The sequence below is a fragment of the Crocodylus siamensis genome, chromosome 3 (assembly GCF_052110815.1).
Source record: "Crocodylus siamensis isolate JL-2025a chromosome 3, ASM5211081v1, whole genome shotgun sequence".
Taxonomy (NCBI): domain Eukaryota; kingdom Metazoa; phylum Chordata; order Crocodylia; family Crocodylidae; genus Crocodylus; species Crocodylus siamensis.
In genome coordinates this window covers 170,724,410-170,745,339 of record NC_143397.1, presented here as the reverse complement: position 1 = coordinate 170,745,339, position 20,930 = coordinate 170,724,410, and the positions used below count along the sequence as shown (strand labels likewise).

Sequence of the window (20,930 nt, the reverse complement as noted above, 5' to 3'; positions counted from 1 at the left end):
TCATAATTGTCGTTTCATTCCTTCTGGCCATTCTCAGTTGCATGTCTCTGAGAAGTAATATTTATACACAAGGAAAACAGCCTGCAAATACTATGTATATGGATTTACCAGAGCTCTTTAACAGACGTGTGACCTGAAGCTGTGCTGATCCTGGGGCAGTAAAGTACAGAAAAGTAAACAAAATAGGTCAATTCTGCAGTAATTGGCATGTGTGATGACAGCGGGAGGACCGCTTGCACCAGACTTGTTTGACTGGCCATACAAACCTGTTCATGTAGCCAGAAATTCAGTTTAACTTTCACTTGAATACAGCTGTGTCAGTTGAAAACAGGACTAATGTTGATTTAAATTCAAAGATCTATTGGTGGGAGACTCATTTCTATGAGGACACATCTATGCTCCACCAAAATAAGCACAGTTGTATCAGGGCATGTTCCACATCTGCAGGGTAAGGCCATGAACAGATGTGCCATTTGTGCTAGGAGAAGAGCAATGAGAACTTGGAGAGCCTTGTCGCCATGCCCCACCTCACCCAGAGCTGTTCCAGATCTGCCCAGAGGAGTGCAAGCAGCGGGAGCTATTCTCCTGCAGCAGGAACTGTAGGGTTCCCACCATGGGAGAATGTCCTTCTACTTCTGTCAATCTGTCCATTGGTGAAATGGCAAAAGGGAAGGAGGGGAGGGCATTCTCCCAGGGCTGGAACTGGAACCAGCCCATGGCTGTCTGTGGCAGCTGCTGGTTTTCAGCATCAGGAGAATACTGTTTCATCATATTTAGTTTTCAAGTAATTTTTTGGAGAACTGTATACATGCACAATAATAAGAGTTATTGAAACACAGGATATTTCTTCTTTTCTCTCTCTCTTTAAATTGTCAGGCAGCTGTGTTCTGCAGACCAGATTGCAATAAAAGTTTGAAAGTTACAGAAATGATGCCCCTTCCTCATACTACAAAAGGGGAAGTAAGGTTCTACCAAAAGAGGTGGTTTTTGGCAGTCAATTACTGGTTTCTCATATTGCACAGAAATATATTATGAATGGCAGAAGTGCTCTCAACCAGAGTACAGCCAAAGAGCTTTGGGATAACACCAATCATCAGAAGAACAGAAGATCAAAGGTACAGTCATATAAGCTGATTCTGTATAGACAGAATCATCAGATTCATTTGTACATGCACGAGAAAATTATAAAATGTTAATGAAGATACTGTATTGAGTTATCAATTACAGGGTATTTAATTAGGATTTGCTTCAAAGAAACCCAGAAAGAAAATGACAGTCTTTGCCAAATCAAATTCCATCCTCCTTTATCAACTCCCTGGTTTCATTTTATCATATAGTCATATTTAAGTTTCGTGTCCAAATGAATCAGGTTTTCATATAGTTTTGAGATTAAGCTCTTGCAATGTCCAGTTATGGAACAACTATATCTTTACCTGGTGAATGGAATGGAAATGTTTAATTTTGTTAATAATTACATAACATTAAGTTGCAGATCCCTGCCTTTATCTATTAAATTGTCTATGTTACATGTTTTTAACAAGTTGCTATATGTTACATGTTTTTAACAAGTTGCTATACTTATCTTATTTGGCTATGGCTCTTAGCCTTATATAGTTATACATTTTGAGGGAGTTATAACAGTTGCAAGAGGGGAAATTGTTATTATACTTTACATTAACAAAATAAAGATTAGTTTTAGTTACTACTGGATCCCACAAGATTGAAGTGTTCTTCATGACTCCTCACCTAAAGCTGGACACAGAGTCAAAAATGCAAAACAAGCTTTTTTCTGTTTACATAAAGGTAGACAATTGGATTAAAGCATAGTGCTAGCTGAAAAAAAATGCTTTCCAAAGGAATCATAATTATATTTTGAATGTTTTATATTCCATTAGGTCATTTCTGTAACCTTGTTTTTGTGTCAGGACATATTTTCTTTAAAGATTAAGTCTCTGGGTTTGTTCTGGGTTGGGAATAGAATTTTGGAACATCTGAAGTTACTCGTACGGTATTTTATCTCTCATGTTTTCGCAGGTTACAAAACAGCTTGTTTTTCTTTTTTTCCCATTCAAAGCTCGTATGTTACAAATTCATGGGCTTTGTTTCCCCATTCAGAAATACTACAATAAAGTGTGCTCCATATTTTTCCAATATTCAGAGAGCACCTGAAAGTTCTTAAACTTTAGAATATTTTGTCAAAGCCATGCTTCTTTATATTTTTGTTTCACTAGGTATCTGAGCTTCTTGGACCCTCTCATGTGAATTTTACCTGAGGCATCATTTATCAATTTTTTTAACAGTTCTACAAGTTCCACATTAGCATTATTAGCAGAATCACTTTTTATTTCTTCTTGTACTTAAGGCCATATATTTTAACTGGTAATTATTTATCCTCTAGATCCTTTGTTACCCTTCCTCAAGCTCAGTCTGTACCAGACTATGGCATGGTTGGATCATACTAGATATCAAATATTACTTCACTCTAATAGTCTGCTTCTCTGAAGTCAAGAGAAGCAGAAACTAAAAATAATTCATTCTCATGTACAGAGAAAGGGGACATGAGTGGGCTGAGGATTCATCTGTGTCCGGGGTGAATCCAGGTGGAGTACTGGTACACTTGCAACCCTTTCTGATTTCTGTTCCATCGAGAGTTTAAAAGTAACTGCCTAGCTGTGGCAGCAGCATTTCTAGTCAGGCAGTGCTGAGGGAGTCAATTGATTTCGTGGCTCATTATTATAACATACCTGATCCTTTCCAAATTCTTGATTCCACAGGTGTTAACAACGCTCTCTTCTTTTTAACGGTCTTGATGTTCCACAAATAAAACTATCCTTTGCTTTGCTGTCTCTCAGCTGCTCCTGGTAATGAAGCTCCTATTTCACAGCCCTGAAGATTTTTTAGCTTATTCCAATGAAGTTATATTTGTTTTTCCTTCAATCTTAAATAACATAGCCCTAGGCATCTAGCATATTGGTAAAGCTTCTAGTTTATTTTTAACTGGAGAAAAATGTCTTGTTTTATATGTGATGATGCAGCACACCACCTGTACCCCGCTTTTCAAAATGATAGATCTACCCCTGTCTCTATCCATTATATATTAGAGCCTGCTTCCTATGAATTTTCCTCCCCCAACCTCCCTAACATTTCAATGCTCTCCCCCTTTATTATACTTGTTGCTATAACTGGCAAAATAATTGTGTATCTCTATTTTGGCACATAAATAAACCATGGCACCTTTCCTTCAGAATTGATACTCTAGTCATAAGATCCCTTTTTGACTATGCAAAGTTTCATGTTGTACTGCTTTTGTTAAGAGATTTTGTATTCCCTTACACTTTCTTTTGCTGCAGGCAAATACATCTAAACTAGCCATAAACAAGTAGGTTTTTCATAAGCCTTCAAACACTGTATGAATTTTTGCATGTTCTATTTCCTGATGGGAATATTTAAATTTAGTCACAGCCTTCCTTCATTTCTCACATTAACTTAAGATCTGAGCATTAAATGTTTTTCATTTAACCAATGAAGTCCCCATGAAGATTTCATTACACTAATGTTATTTTATCAGAATTATTTCCCACTTAGATTTCCTCTTAGATTATTTCCATATGGGTTAATTCAGTCTCTAATAACTTGATAAATTCATAATTAAAATAGCTTCTCTCTTGCTGTGCTCTTTTCCCCCTATACTGTCTATTCTTCAAATAGCTCAATATTCTGAAAAGTTTTCCCTATGACATTCCTACTCTCATAGTCTAATAGAAGAAGAACTCTTGGCCACACTTAAGTGACCTTTATTTTGTTCCTACTCAATAAAGAGAGGCTATAGCATTAGAGGGAAATACTCAGATCTAAACACACACACACACAGACACGGATATACATACATGTGTATATATATATTATATTGAGCCCTTGACTATAGTTCTGTACTCCACTGTGGTGTTACAGTAGGGTTACAGATTCCCCTGTGCCAGGCACTGATGATCTGAGTTGCTACATTCTCCAAATATTAAGCCTGGAAGTTTGGCCAAGATGTAGGTGTTCATGTTGTTAGATCGGGAGGTCCCCAATTCAATCCCTGTTGTTTCATTCAAGTTGTATTTGGATTGTACTCTTTCACACTGTGGGGAGGGTACAGGTCCAGTCCACATGAACATCAGAATACAGGGCACAGCCATAGGAAGAACTTCCATGAGGTATAGGAGTAGCATGTTAACTACTCTGTGATAGGTGCCTGTGTACATCTTTCAAGAAATTAAATGTAACCCATTTCAGCTTTTACTTATAGGATGGTAAGAAGATACACACAGGCAACAAGGTAACATGGGATGAGCGAGAGGGGCGCATGCCCTGGATGCCACTTAAAGGGAGGGGGCACCAGAAGGAGTGAGAGGGCACTTTACTCTCCTGCTCCCCTCATGGCTTTCACTGCCTATTGCAGCCAAGTGGGTGATGTATGTCATGGACTACAAAGCATTCTGGGAAGCATAGTTTTATAGAGCAGTGGTAGAGTTCACCGTTCCGGGGGGGGGGGAGGGAGCAGAAACTGACCCCAACCCCTCCTTTTGCTATCAAAATCAGCAAATTTTTGCCCTTTCAGCATGGGCTTCTGTGGCAAAAAAATATGGTGAAAGTTTCCCCCAGCAGCAGTGAAGTCTACTGACACTCCAAAGAACTACAAGTCTCCAGGAGGTCTTCACTCTATGACACATGCTGCCCATGCCTACTGATTGCTGCTGCTCCATGCACTACCTCATGGGGAAAGGCAAGAGAGGTCTGCCCCAGTCATATTATTCAGATATTATGCCTCTGCACACTGGTCACTGTAGCAAAGTAACTGATGCTCTGTGAAGCCCTACCCCTCCTTTATCTCAAGGCAATTTGTCTATGTACCTCTTTCCCATGAAGAAACAAGACTTGCTTAGTGCAGATAGGATCTTTAGAGAATTTAGCTTGCTGCACACCATGGCATTTGACTCCTCCCAATTCAACCCATTTCCTATGAAGAGATCAGCCATACAAAGTAGGCCTGTGCAAAGCAGCTAATATCTGCTTTGGATTCAGATTTGGCTGACTTGGGGATTCGAATCACTGTCCCAAATCGATTCAGCCAAATCTGATTCAGAGATTTGGCCACTGTCGAATCAACCGACTCTACAAATCTCCCCATCCCACACGCACTCTTCCAGCCCTGTCAATGGCTGTCCCGCCCACCCCCAGCATCCTGGCACTTTAAAAAAAGCCCCAAACTCGCTGGCCCCTGCCAGGTGGGAAGGCAATCCCCGCTGACCCAACTGCCCCATGCTGTATGGGTGGGGGGCCCTGCCATGAGTTCCCAGAGGGCCCAATGGCAGCTGCAGCAGCTGCTGAGTGCAGGGCTTTTTTTTTTAAAGCACCAGGACACTGGGGCTGGGTGTAGCAGCTATTGATATGGCTGGGAGAGCAGGCAGAGATCGGGAGGCACTCAGGAGGCCTATAGGAGCAGGCAGGGGATGGGGCCTAGCGGGGATTCCCCCATGGTACCCTCCCTCCACCCCCTACTTACCAGCATGCAGTCCAGGTCCAGCTCCCTGCGAGGGCGAGCGGGGACTGCCGGAATCTCCAAATCTCCTCTGAATCTTTTCCAAATAGATTCAGAGGCTTCAGATTGATTTGGACCTTTTTAATTGGTCTCCCAATTCGATTCAGATTCAGAGATTTGGCTGCCAAATCGGGCCAAATCTCCCCCAAATCAAATCAGCAACCAAAGCTTCGCACAGCCCTAATACAAAGTTGTTGATGTGAAAGAGAGAAGCTTAGTACAAGCTCCAATAATACAAGGTCTATCTAATCAACACAGATTGATAAGGATTTACATTACACTACAACCTTTATGTGTTAAACCCATGAATTAATTAACATGTTTTACAATGCATTACTATCAATACTTTATTAAGCTTGTTCAGCAACTGTACCATCCGGTTTCCCTTCTATTCTCCTCAGTTTATTTTTCATCTGCAGATAATTTTCTTAATCTTGTCTCAGCAATTATTACCCATCCATGATACCCAACCAGTTTCTATCTCTGATACCCACTGCCACCCTCATTACATCAAGCCATTAATCTGCTTGTCTCTCCAGGCTATCTAAGCCAAACTTTACTGAAACTGCTAATGTTTGGATAGACATTTTCAAACATGCAAAATGTGGTCAAAGATGAGTGCATTTCCACAGGGAAAACAAAAAAGGTGCCTGTTACCACATGTATATTTAGGATACAATCCTGAGATTCGATTATACCACCTTTTCTGACATTGCCAAATTCTAAGTCTGCTTTAAAGAATGAAAGAAAAATATGAAACTGAAAACAATATCTTATGGAAAGTGTCTGGCAACCTCCATAACTGTACCTGCTACTACCTGTACTGTCTGCCCACCCCCACAGCAGAGAAACAGGAAAAGAAAAAGTTTAAATGCCAAATTGTACTATAACTGTCATCAAAAACTTATAAGCAATTAATAAAATTCTTATTCCAGGACATATTGTTCTGTTACATAGAAATGTTATGTTATACTTATTTGAAAATGTGAAAAATATTGCATAAATATTAAATCTTGCAGTTAGTAAGACTTGTTTTATAGATGGGTAAACTGAGGCAAGGAGAGATGAACTGACATACGTCAGTGGTAAAGGACTTAGTTTCAAGTTCTCTAGTCTCATACGTTTTATTTTTAAGACTGTTAATCAAGGATGAATTTTGACAGTTTCAGAAAAACTGCCAATAGCAGTTATATTTTCTTTTCTTTCAAATTTACTAAAATGCAATATAATTGCATCCGCTGGCAGTACCATTTGTTAAAGAGAACAAATTAGCATTAAAAATGGACACTAATATGCCCATTAACAGAAAGTTACTTTTTCAATTACTTTGAGATAATATATTAGACCTTGTTCAATAAAGGAGAAAAAAATAATTACCAATCATCATTCATCTAAAGAATGCCCCAGAGATGAATATGAGTGCCTTTCATAAATTAAGCTTACTGTAGACTTGAAGAAATCTCTAACAGTGCTGAAATAAAGCATGACACATACCCAATTTTGATGTGTTCCCACCTACAGGTCTAATATAATTAAATATATGCAAGCATAATTAAAAGTCCTTGGTTTCTTAGGGATTCGTTATACATAGGTGAACTAAAAGCATGTGCAGACAGGTGTATTGCAAAATTACTTCAGTGGACTACCAGCAAATGTTCCAAGAAGAATTTTTTAGAAATAGTTTCACTGTCTACTGTGTGCATTATCAACAAAGTTACATGGCAATCTTTCTTGATTCTGCTGCCTCCATTAAATTAATACTGAACAATCTAGTTTTTCTTCCTTTGCCTCATCTTTTGACGTAATGCATCTGGATTGGTATGGTGAGCAGTATGTACTCTGAAATAATTCTGTCACTTCTGCTAAAGTTGATACCAAGTTTTTGCAGGGTTGTGATATTGGGATAATTTTTGCAATCGGAAAAAGAGGAAATGTGTTAGACTAAATCAAGTTAAGCTGCATTTTACCATCAAACCATTTGTTCCAGACAGGGTAGAGTTGTTAAAGGCCTATTTATTTTCCAGATATATATGAGGTCTATAAGGTGTTGTTTGTCTGTGGCCTTCACTGGAAAAAAAAAAACTGTGAAGCAAGAAGTTCATTCACATACAGAGCTCTTTTAGGCCATTGCAATGTTTTCACCAAGATGCCTCAGCTTTACACCATCCTCCCCTCATGTTTTTTCCTGCACTCCCTTTTCTGCTCTGATCTCTTCCTTTAGACTCCTGGCCAAGCCAGTCCTCTCTCTTTAACTTCCTAATCTGGCTCCATAGCCATAGTACGTCCAGCCCATTAGGGCTCTACCCAACACTTGCAAGACAAATACAGAGACAAGCACTAAGCAGAGGCAGACCCACCAGAATGGGTTTAGTGGCACGGTCACACCCCTCTTTCAGGCCATGCTATGAAAGCCACAGCTGGGTCTCTTTTTTAAGTCCCCAAAGCAGATATGAATGCCACTGCCACCTCCCCACCGGCTGCTCTGTGTTCAGCAGAATGTCCCCTCTCCTCCCCTCCCCTGCTTCCCCACCCGCTGCTGCTGTTCCTTGCTGACCCAGGGCAGAAGAAGCTCCAGAGCTGCTCCTGATCCACTCCAGCTGAGTTATGCAGGGAGCCAGGCTCAGCTGATGACAGCAGAAACAATGGAAGTAAGTGGATTCCTCTTCTTTGTCCAGTCCCCACAGGTGTTCCTTGCCAGCCTGAAAGCATGCTCAGGGAGGAGGAACACTGTCATTGATCCTGACCAAGCCTAGCTTCCTGTGCAACTTCCCACAACCCCTGCTGCACTGGGGCAGGAGTGGCCGAGACAGTGGCAACAGCAGGTGGGCCCAAAGGTGTAAGTAGGAAGGGCTCTGGGGATCTGCCTACCCCAAGTCAGCTGCAGACAGGTGGGTCGGGAGGGAATGGGTGGGAAGGGGTCATGCTGCTAAGCACAGCGGGGAAGGGAGGCTGAGAGAAAGGGGGAAATTTTTATCCCATTTGAACACTAAAAAAAGTCCCTGCTGCTGCTCCTGCAGTATGGTCTGCCCACCCTGGTGTGGGGGAAGAGGTTAGGAGTATAGGTGCAGCTACCCCTACAGTACCAGTTCTTGCTCCTGAACCCCACTTAAATCTTGGATCCACCAGGAAAGCATCAAGTATAAATACTTAGTCAACCAAAATATAGCAAGTCACCAAGCCAGCTTCATCTCCATTAATAAGGCCCCTAATTATGGAGTCAACTGATTTTATGGTTGTTTGTCTAAAACATGCAGAGCTACAGAAAAGCATCTGAAAGAACAAATTAAGAGACTAAGCAGGGAAAAACCATATATAAAGAGAAGGAAGAGCTTACCCCTTTTGTCAGTTTTCCATCTTAGTTTGAGTCAAGGCTTAAAAGGGAGGAGAGCTTAGCACAGTCTTGAATTCACACATCAGTTGTGATATTTGATGCTTGACTGTTCTGAAATGTAAACAAAATGGAACAATTAATCTTCTAGTCTGAACCACATGAAAATTAACAACCCCCTCAAAAGCAGATATGCATTCAACTATTAAAAGTCACTGTAGCAATGTGGGCAAAAATTTTATACCAAAGCAGCATAAATAAGATTTCTGCATGGTACTATATTCTACATCTTTTTTTCTGCTTCCAAGAAATACAAAATAAATAAAAATTGAAGTATTTATATGTCACAGTTCTTCTCTTCTTGGACAACATACAGGCAAGCTACTTTTCTCTTTCTTTACAAAACCAGTCCATATAAAGATGTATATGTTTTGCTTTCAATTGTCCAACCACACCTGACATATTGACTACTACCTTCCTTCCCCTACCCCTCTCTCTTTACTGTAACTTTTTCCTCCTCACCAGGCATCAGTCATATAAGTATTTTTTTTCCTAATTGAGAGATAATTGAAATAATATCAAAACAATTTTACAGATCACCCAACAGAAGGTTGCTAAATATGGGATATCTTCAACATCACCATCATCAAACAAGTAACTCGTAAAATCCTAAGTGCTCCCACTGCCCTTCTGAGGCGTGGGAATGATGATATACAAGACATGGGAAGCTGCTGTAGCAGAGTAATTACCATGTTCCAGCAGACTCGATTTATTGTCAAGATACAAAGGCATCTGTTCTCTTGCAACCTGTGCCACTATAAAAATTTTTAGACAAGCTTGCAGGCATGAAGTGCCCTTCTTCAAACCTTTTGTGTCTCAACAGGTTGCCTGATATCTCTCCCAACTGTATAGCTGGTCTAGAAATACCACCAGGAAAAACTTTGCTTCTCACCTATTTCTTGGACCATAATAACTACAACAACACTCTAACCCAGTGGTGCTCAACCTTTTTTGACCCACAAGCCAGATGGGCAGTGCCATCCATAGGCTAGATCCAGCCAGTGGTCCCAATCTGGCATCTGGGGTGGTTGCAGCAGAACCCCATCGGCTGTGCTGGGAGGGGGGAAGATGGGTATGGCCCCAGTGCAACCCCAGAGGGGCTGGGGTGTGGCCCAGCCCCAATCCAGTCACAGTGGTGCAGCCCAGCCCTAATCCCACTGCGGGGAGGGGTGAGGGGGTGTAGCCCAGCCCAAATTCTGCTACATATATTCTAAGTACAGTCAACCCTCTTTTCAGAAGTTCTCACTGATTCTGTGCTCAGCACCCTGTTGAAGTCAACAGAATAAACTGAATTAGTGCCATTTTAAACATTTTGAACTTCAACATATTGTTTTCAGATATCTCTCTTCTCCTAATCTCTAACACACAAGAATATTCTGTCTCTCACCCTCCCCATACCCCTGCCTCTCTCTCTCTGTCTCCTTTTGTTAGAAAAATACATCTTTGTTACCTATCTCCATGTATTAGTAGGCATACTCCAGTGTAGTTCAACTAGTACCCATACTAACTCCTCCTCCTGCTACTCAGAAGAATTTGAACTTGAATTCGTTCTTATGGTATCTTAAAACTCTGAGGCATTAGTCTGATTTCAACACACGCTGGTAACCAAAATCTCTGTCACATCATCCTATCATTGTTTGGTGCCTATTAACAAAAGGCAGAAAATTTAAAAACAGTTTTAGATTTCATAGACATCAGGGCTGGAAGGGACCTCGGGAGATCATCGAGTCCAGCCCCCTGCCCAAAGGGCAGGAAGTCAGCTGGGGTCATAGGATCCCAGCAAGATAAGCATCCAATTTACTCTTGAAGGTGTTCAATGTAGGTGCTTGAACCACCTCCACTGGCAGACTGTTCTAGACCTTGGGAGCTCGGACAGTAAAGAAATTCTTCCTTATGTCCAGCCTGAAACGGTCTTGCAGGAGTTTGTGACCGTTCGACCTCGTCATCCCTTGGGGCGCTCTGGTGAACAAACGTTCCCCCAGATCCTGGTGGTCACCCCTGATAAACTTATAGGTGGCCATCAGATCACCCCTGAGCCTACGCTTTTCCAGGCTAAAGAGTCCCATGGCTCTCAGCCTATCATCATAAGATCTGTTTTCCTGACGTCTGATCATGCGCGTGGCTCTCTCTCTGGACTCTCTCAAGCTTCTCCACATCCTTTTTGAATTGTGGGGCCCAAAACCGGACGCAGTACTCCAGCTGCGGCCTCACCAAGGCCGAGTACAAGGGGAGAATGATGTCCCGGGATTTGCTTGAGAAGCATCTATGGATGCAAGCCAGCATTTTGGTCGCTTTATTAGCCGCAGCATTGCATTGCAGGCTCATGTTCATCTTGTGGTCAATGATGACCCCCAAGTCTCTTTCTTCTGCAGTGCTAACCAACGTAGCACTGCCGAGCCTATAAGGATGCTGCAGGCTTTTCCTCCCAAAGTGGAGAACCTTGCATTTTTCGGTGTTAAACACCATCAGGTTCTTGTCTGCCCATTTGCTGAGCTTGTCCAGGTCAGCCTGAATCACCCGCCTATCTTCTGGCGTGGATGCTTTGCCCCAAAGTTTGGTGTCATCGGCAAGCTTGGCCAGTCCACTCCTGACTCCAACGTCCATTTCATTAATGAAGATGTTTAACAGTATGGGTCCAAGGACAGAGCCTTGAGGGACCCCACTGGTCACAGGGCACCACGATGAGTGACTGCCATCAATTACAACCCTCTGGGTCTGACCACGGAGCCAATTTCCCAGCCAGCGGATTGTGGTGGAGCCAAGGCCGCAACTGGCCAGTTTGGCCAAGAGGTGATCATGGGATACCAGATCAAAAACTTTTTTGAAGTCAAGATATATGACATCAATCTCTTCTCCCTCGTCCAGGTGATAGGTCACCCAGTCATAGAAGGAAATGAGATTGGTCAAACAAGACCTACCCACAACAAATCCGTGCTGGCTATCCCTTAGGATGTTAGCCTGGGCCAGTCCCTCAAGGATGGCCTCCTTAATAAACTTTTCTAAGATCTTCCCCAGGATAGAAGTCAGGCTAATGGGCCTGTAGTTAGCCGGATCCACTCTCCTCCCTTTCTTGAAAATCGGCACCACATTGGCCTTCTTCCAGTCTTTGGGCACTACACCAGAGTGCCAGGAGTTTTCAGAGATCTGTGCCAGGGGCTGGGCTATGACGCTCGCCAGCTCCTTGAGTACCCGGGGGTGCAGATTGTCAGGGCCGGCTGACTTGAAGGTATCCAGCTTCTCAAGGTGTTCCTTCACAAGGTCAGCATTTATGGAGGGTAGGGGATCCCCATCACCCGGATCTCCCTGTCCCATAGCAGGTATGGGCGTCCCATGGGACTGATGAAAGACTGAAGCAAAGTACCTATTTAATAGGTTGGCTTTTTCCTGGGCATCAGTTGTCCAGCCCCATCTGGTTTAGCAGGGGTCCAACATTGCCCTTGCTTTTCCTCCGGCTCCTAACATATCTGAAAAAGGACTTTTTGTTGTCCTTGATGCTTGAAGCTAGTTGGAGTTCAGTTGCAGCCTTGGCTTTCCTGGTTTGCTCCCTGCAGGACCGGACCAGCGCGGAGTAATCCTCCTTGGAGGTGAATCCCATCCTCCATCCTTTGTAGGCTTTCCTTTTTAGCCGCAGGAGGTCCACTAGGTCCCTGGAGAGCCAGGAGGGCTGTTGTGCCTTCTTGCTGCCTTTCCTCCGTGTTGGAATAGATTTAACTTGTGCATTGAGGATCGCTTCCTTGAGGAACAACCACTCTTCTCGAACTCCCTGGGGTCATGGTCCCTAAGGGCCTGACCGACAAGCCTCTTGAGCTTGTCAAAGTTGGCTTTTCTGAAGTCAAGGACTTCTGTGTTGCTGACTGACTTGCCAGCTTTACGGTGGATGGTGAAGGTGATCAGCTTGTGGTCGCTGTCACCCAGCTTCCCATCGATTACTAGGTCACCGATTAGGTCGTCCCCCGTAGCCAGTACCAGGTCGAGCAGCGCTTTGCTTCTCATTGGCCCATAGACTTCTTAGGTATTACCAATCAGTATATGGGCCTCTTTAATTTTGTGTAGAAGGACACTGACAGGAGACCCTAAGAGAACGTCAGTTCACAGCGCTACCATGATTGTTAAGCTAATTCAGCAGAAAAATATGTACTGCAACTGAATTGTTATACTGTCAAGTTCTCCTTTTTGTGTACTGTAACTTTACATTTTAAGGACAATTCTCTCCTGCTTTTTTGAGCTGACAAGAGAAATGAAATAAGAGATTCAAACTTAATGTTGTGATTAGAGACAATTTTGTCCAGTGTTGTTTTTATTAATATAAAATAAAATAACAATGAAGTATATGGCTGTTTTTGTCTATGAAAAAGATATTAGCCAAAGAAAACCCTAACTCCAGAGGGATAACACAATTTTAATGAGCTGGTAGATCCAGGATATTGTACACTATAGATATTTCCATATATTAAAAAGCAGTTCTTTTTTAAGAACATAATTTTACAGAAAGAGAGCTAACAACAATTTTAACCTCTAAAATTTTACCAGATCAGATTTTTTTAATCCCAAGTACTTATTTATGAAAAAATAGCAATCCCAATTGATACTGGGTAGCAACTACTGGGAAAAGAGAATGTATTCAATTACCAGTAGGTATCCTGCTACTTTGGCTATAATGGAAATACTATAAATGGAACAACAATAAAAAGTCAACCATTTTTCTACAAAGAAGAGACAGCACTATTACAATCACTGTTATTCTGTTTCTCCTACTTTTCATCTGTCAATTAAGTCTCCCTCTGACAATTAAAAATTATACTGCATGCCAAGCCACAATAAAGTACAAATATAACTGAGTAAATAATGTGAAAGCTCCTACTTAAATTTTCTGTCAATTCAACTAATTCATTCACAGAAAATATTAATGTAATACTTCAGTCTACAGCACAGCCACTAAAGTACAGAATTAATAATGCAGATAGATTTTGTTCCAAGTTAAAGCAAACTGATTATTTTTCCCCATGACAACCATGGCATTGCATTACTAACCTGAACTACATGCATCTTCTGTCACAATTTGCCACCAATTATACATATATGCTGAAGACTATTTTTACTTTAAATTGAATAGGAGCTAACCTAAAGTTAAAAGATCCAAATCCATGAAGATTAAAAATCACTCTTTGCTGAACACTTTAATTATGCTATTTTAGGAAGTCAATATACCATCATTATGGGCAACCAGTTGTTCCTGTAGCTAAAGTGATTCATATCTTAAGAAAACCTACTGATTTCACTGCCTAGCACACCTATGAAAGAAATTTTAAAACTCTGAATCACTCAAGATTTCAGTTGTGCAGTCTGCAAGGAAAGAAATGTGCCTAAATTATGCTGACAGCACTTGTCACTTACTAACAATATATTCCAGTGATGACGTACCCTGGTATCTGTTTACACATTCACAGAAAAAAAGATTATATATAATTTCATTCATTCACATTTTTTAAATGTATTCCTGCCATAATAGGATAGTGTTTCCATAGCACATACTTCTCTTTGCCTGGTTTTTCCATGGCAACTGTATTATTCTGTCTGGCCTCATAAATATTTATTACACGTGAAACTGAGTTTACTCTATACATAACATAAGGGAGAAATCAAAACAAAGGTTTTACTCTGCTGTCAGCTGGCAAGCAAGAACAGGCTGTAAAATATTCCTTCATAAAAACCTATAGAAGTTCTAAAAGCAGATGAACTCTACTAGTTAGTTAACCAAAGGAAACCCTAGCTCCAAAGGGTAACGCATAATTTTAATGAGCTGGTAGAATCAGGGTCTATTATATTGCACACAGCAGATATCCCTGTATGTTCAACTAATTTTTATTTCTGAACTAAAGACAGGTTTAATTTGTTCTTTGATGAAGAAGGAAGGAAGGAAGGAAGGAAGGAATTAAAAAGTAAATATTTCTAAAATATTCCAAAATAAAAAGGTTTCCATGAGCCTAAAGTGAAATACAAGAACTGCAATCCAACTGGAGCTGAGCAGAAAAGTAGAATAAGATGTCATAAAAACATACTCTTCTCAACAGAAATAAAAAACAAAACTTAAAATATGACACTTTTGGGGAGCAGCATTTTAAAGTTTGAACAACTCCCCAGTCCTGAAACAAAAAAACCACCACCATAGGGGAGGAGAGCCAACTTCTAGTGTAAGAGTAACATAGGAGAAACTAAGAAAAGAAAAATACTGCCTCTATTATCTACTTTATATTTTAATCATGCATAGTCCCAATTGCTGCTGTTAGTAAAGATTTCTCATCACACTTAACTCAAGCAGATGGACATATGTGAAAATTGCTTTGTTTTATTTTGGTTTTTTGATTGTTTTTGTTTTTTTAAACTATTTTCCATCTCTCTTTAGATGTCCATACAGTTGGCACATACAATGGTATCTTGATTTTACAGATGGAAAGATACAAAAATAATGTGCTTCAAATTCTCTAATGTAACTTTCTTGTAATATCTATACAGAATACATAATGGTATGGAGTAAACTGTGCAAATTTGTGTGTGGTACTTACATAATATACACATAGATACATATAATGAGTGAGCATTTTGGCCATCCTAATCTTTTGCTCATAAAGACTTAAAACTGTAGCCATCTTATAATTTTGTGTGACGTTCATACAACTTACATGCAATATACATTGATGGTATTTTAGATTAATTTACACTAAAAGGAAATGTAAAGGCAGCACTTTTTTTGGTGTGTATTTATTTTGTTTTCCAGATGTGTGCTAATTTCGACTTTTGGCATGCTCATCTGACCAAGCTGTACCCATGTCATTAGCATTTTTTAAATTAAGGACAGAAGCATGAATTGACATTGGTATTCAGCAAGATTAACTTTAACTAAATTATAGTTTCTAACCTCTCAAAAGAAAAATAAATACATAATGAAGATAATTTTGGTTCAAGGCCACAACTGATGTAAAACTATTGTAATTACCATAGCTTTAGACTAGCTCATACTGTCAGAAGAGAAGCATAGGTACATTTTTATTTGGTTCCAGAATGCTTTTCAGAGGAAAAGGATTTCAAATAGGTTCTAGGTAGCCCACATCAAAACTCTAAAAAACAACAACAATAAAATACAGCTTAATACAAACTGTTTGATAATCAAACATCAGTTATTGGATTCTACTGTTTCTATGGCTGAAAAACTAGTTTAAAAGGTTGGGGTTTTTTAAGTAAACAAAACACCTTGAAATTTCATATTACAGGAAGACAAAGTTAAAAAAGAATCAGACTCAGAATAAAAAAAGCTAAGGTAATTTTAACAGTAAGGCTAATCAATCATTACAACAGGTTACCAAGGGATATGGTAAATTCATTATCATTTCATTTATCTCTTTTTAAATTGAGGTTAGATGCTCTTCTAAAGATGAAGTCAAGTTTGGGGTGTTGGAAGGCAACCTTTTTGGCAGGTGTGCCACAAATTAGCCCCACACCATACTGGAATGCCACTATGACCCCCTCCTTCTGCCCAATCTGCCGCTCTCCTTTTTTCTTATTTGCCATCCTGTTGCCTGTCCTCTGCCACATGCCACAGACAGAGACTACCCATGCTAGCTGTGGCATTTGTCCTTCATGTTGGCCGCCCCTGTTCTAATCCAACCAAAGTACAGGATTTGTTACTATTCACATAGGGAGCAGGGGAAAACAATTCTTGCCAGTGCAAGGACTGAACTGGTTGAATTCAATTGTTGATTTAAATTTTATGGCCTGAATTATTCGGGATCTAGAACTAAATCAAGACCATGGTCCCTATACCTTTAAAAATTTATGAATCTACATAACTTTTCTTATAATTTGTAAGTGTATTTAAATAATCCTTTAAACATTGTAGCAGTTTGTCATTAAAAATAAAATTGTGGCTGGACTTATTTTAACATTTCTTTTTAATTACTCTCTGCAAATTTTAAATATTCTCTTTCGAATTGTGAATCTCAGTTGTGCATTTTGAAAGAGATTTAAATCTCTTCTTTAAAAAATAGTTAAGAGGGATGATAGTCTTCCTGTAGGAAATGAGGTATAATTAACTTTTTTAGCTAGCTTAATAATGTAAAAAGGAACTTAGACCTAAGATTACTTTATACGGATGTAGCATAAATTTTCTTTACACTATAATTTGACTTGCTAAGATTATGTATAGTACAAAGGCTTTCACAGTCATCTTGACCAACAAGCACCTTCATTAAATTAGTATCAATTATGAGTAACTAGGTAGATAAAACCAACCAACCAACCACAGAAATCATAGCCATATTATTTCCTGGGATGGATTATTACATCCTTTCCTCAGTTACAGTAAAGTCATGTAATCATTGATGTGTTCTCTTCACTCCAAAACTTTGAAAGCCTGTATTCAATTACTGCTGAAATAGCATGAGATGCATTTAAATAGTTTTTGATAACATACAAACTAACAAACTGCATCCTACTATTGCATGAAGAATTTTTTAATTTCACAGCTGGTTGAAAAGTATACTAGAGAAGTGAACAAGAGATGATGCAGTAACATTCCACTTGTACATCAGAATTATGCACCAGCAGACTACGGGATACTTTACTTACCTAGTGTGAATTTTTGTAATAAATAACCCACGCAATAATATATACATGCAAATAAATATCTTTCAGAGCATCAAGAAGCATATTTGTCATTAGACAAAGACATTTTTAAAATGTATTTAATTTCATTATTCTCCAGTAATCAATCTCCTCCTGCTTATCTCTTTGTGAGGTTCTTATATTTCCATATTCAGATCACAGCTGTTGGCAAATTAAAATGTCATTTTACATGTATGCCTGCAGATAACACTGAATTGAGTCAGAGTTGAAATTCTACTCTTCTACTGGTGGGTAATGTCCAGAGAAGAGAAAGAGAAACAATGTTCATTTTTTGCTCATTTTATGGCTTCACAAATCAAGTTTCCAAAATGCTGCACAATGTTTTGGATGTGGCACTGTGGTGATGGAAAAAAATGGTTACCAGCAATAGGTTCATTACATCTTTGAAGGCTCGGACAGATAATACACATAAACCAGTTTAAGTGATCAGGAACTAGTTTAAACCTGTAACAGAACAGATGTTCAGTGCACGTAAACCAGCTTGAAGATGGCTGAAACTGGTTTGAGATAACCCTGGTTGAATGTAGTATCAGACTTAACTGAATGTAAGTATCAGACTTAACTGAATTTAGATCAAACCAGTTTATGGAACTTCTTTCCCAGATCCTTTCCTGGTTCAAGTTAAATCACAGTCCCCCAGCATCCAAGGATGCTTTGTAGCCCGGAGTTGGGCTCTGCTGTTTGCTCAAGCACAGCAGGATTGGCCCCTCTGCTCTACTCATTTTGGAGCTAACAGGTCAGCTGGTAATGTCCCTCCGTTCCTTCCTTGGAAAAAGTTAAGAGCTTGACTTAATGCAAGAACCTTTTGTTTTGGTGATGGAGTGATAAATGTTGTGCAACTCCCTGCTGTACAACTAAATACTGGGTAAATCCCTGCTGGTTCCCATACTGACCAGCGAGGGGAGGGGGGACCACCCACAACCAGAGTATCCTGCCAGGGCCTGGCCATGTGCCCACTCAGCACTTTGAAAGGAAAGGTAGGGCTGCTCTATAGTGCCCCCCAGCTTCTAGTCTGAGCTGCTGCAGGCATGTGCCTGCATTTCTTTAGTCCTGAGGGGATATCTATGTGATTACAAACCAGTTCATCCTAGCCAGGTTAGACTAACCTGCAGAAATTGAATTAATTCAGGATCAGGATTTTTGAATGCCTGTCTCTAGCTGGGGTCCATGATACAAGCAGCACTAGCTAGCAAAAATACTGGAAACATCCACTGCACCAGTGACTGGATTAGCTTCACTGAATTTTTTTAAACACATCAGGTTTAGGAATCTGTATTGTATTTCAAAACTGGCTGCAAGCACAGTGTTAAAAAAGCTTTCCAGGACATGGGTAAACCAACAGAGAAGGTTACAAAGGGAAGATGGGCACTTGTTTCACACGATGTTCTAGGACTGCCCTGCTAGGAAAGAGAGGAGCCATTTTTTAATAATTAAAACTGCCCCATCAAAGAAAAATGAAGAAATCTTTTAATTATAACTTATTTTATTTATATACTGTTTCTGATTAGGCTTTACAATGTACTGGTAAACAAGAATTTTTTGTACTATACCAATGCAGAGGCAATAACACTGTAATTGCTTGATTAATTACATTAATAACAGCATGATTAGTTAGCTGGCAGAGTGCTTAGAAAATGTAAAGCAGTATATGTGCTAACTAATAATATTTATGTAATGTACAAGCACAACTGCAATTTGTTCATGAATAATATACCCCCCATACTTACTTGAATCCAAGATGATCCTGAACTTAAGATGATCTACTAATAATTAGATTTTATATATGAAGAAGGTATACATTTGTTAAAATTTTCCATGTACAAAATATACAATTATTGGAGGATCATCTTCAATTTGTCCCCCTCACCACTTCAGTGGGGAAAGCAGTGGTGGATGCCATGCAGTGGAGGGGGGCAGTATGGGCCCAGGCAGGGGGGAAATAGTAGGAAGGAAGGCAAGGAGGCATGGGGGGGCGGGGAGGCGGATGTAGGGCAAATGGTAGGGGAAGTGGTGGGGGGGCAGATCATAAGGGAGCAAGTAGTGGGGCTTGACTCATGCCTCTTGCTCCCCCCTACACCCTGGCATCTGTCTGCCCTCACCACTTGCCCCCCTACTGCTTGCCCTAAACTGCCTCTGCCTCGGATCCCCCAGCAGCCTTGGGTTCTCCATCCTTCTGTCTTGCCCCACTCTGCAGCCTTTTCCCTGCCTCTCCCCTCCCCCCTGCCACACTGCCACTTACCCATGCTTCATCTCTGGGTCTAGCTCTGGGTCTGTCCCCTATGAATATAGGGCCAGAGCAAATATATGTTCTGTGCCCCAGGCTGCAGGAGGGTAGCCTACCAAAACTAGAGATGGTGTAAGGATAAGTGGTGATGGGGGAGGAGACAGGCAGGGAGCACAGCGGTGGGGGCAGGGGGAGGATGGAAAGGGGGCAGGCAGATCTGAGGCTATGGGAGAAAAGAAGACATGGGAGAGTAGAGACGGTAAGGGAAAGAGTCTGTGAGGCAGTAAGGGGGCAAAAGTGGCAGGGCTGGAGCCAGAGCCAAAGAAGCTGTTCCTTCCTTGTCCCCCTGCTGCCTTGTGCCAAGACAAAGGATTCTGGGGGCTTTTTTCTCCCTATGTTAAATGAGAACATGTTAAATGGAGAAAAAGTCTCATCTTGAAACTGAATAAATACATTAATACATTACTGGAAAAATTATCTTATATTGCTTGAGGAGCTTGTTTTTTTTTATCAGGGATCCTGGCTGCGTCTGATAAAAAAAAAATATCCAATTTTTCAATTTAAAAAAGTAACCCAAAATCCACATTTCTCTGATCAAAATGAAACACCACTATACAGGGCCTTCATAAAGTCCCTGTACATTTTTAAACTTTAATAATTTAGGTTGTAAAAATGATAGAAACAATCTGTGAATGGCACTTAAAAGCAAATTTATTAAAGTTTTAGGACAATTAGAGTACACAATGCTAGACTTCATAAGTAATAACGATTTTTTTCTTAAATAAGATGGAGCTCTGTGCCACTCTGAATGTACGACAGTTCCTAAATGACATTTTCCCAGAGGAGTGGATAGGCTTAGGTGGACCAATTGCTTGGCCACCTGGTTCACCTGACCTATTGCTTCTTTTTACAGGGACATGTTAAAAGTGTAGTTTACTTATCAGAACCACATTCTTTGGCGGAACTTAGGGCTAGCATCACCAATGCAATTAGTGCAGTAACTCAAGAGCACCTGGGAAAACGTTTTCAAGGAGTTGGAAAATCAGATTGGACAC

At 40.4% G+C, this 20,930-nt stretch overlaps 1 protein-coding gene across 5 annotated transcripts in view; it reads right to left on the bottom strand.

Annotated features, from left to right (window-relative positions):
• The window catches only part of DLGAP1 (DLG associated protein 1), a 698,746-nt gene that overhangs the window by 423,013 nt on the left and 254,803 nt on the right, over positions 1–20,930 (bottom strand). For all 5 annotated transcript variants that reach the window (XM_090039737.1, XM_090039733.1, XM_090039735.1 and 2 more), the window contains one exon: positions 8,919–9,026. The gene's annotated coding sequence lies outside the window, so the exon portion shown is untranslated. The remainder of the gene's footprint in view (positions 1–8,918; positions 9,027–20,930) is intronic.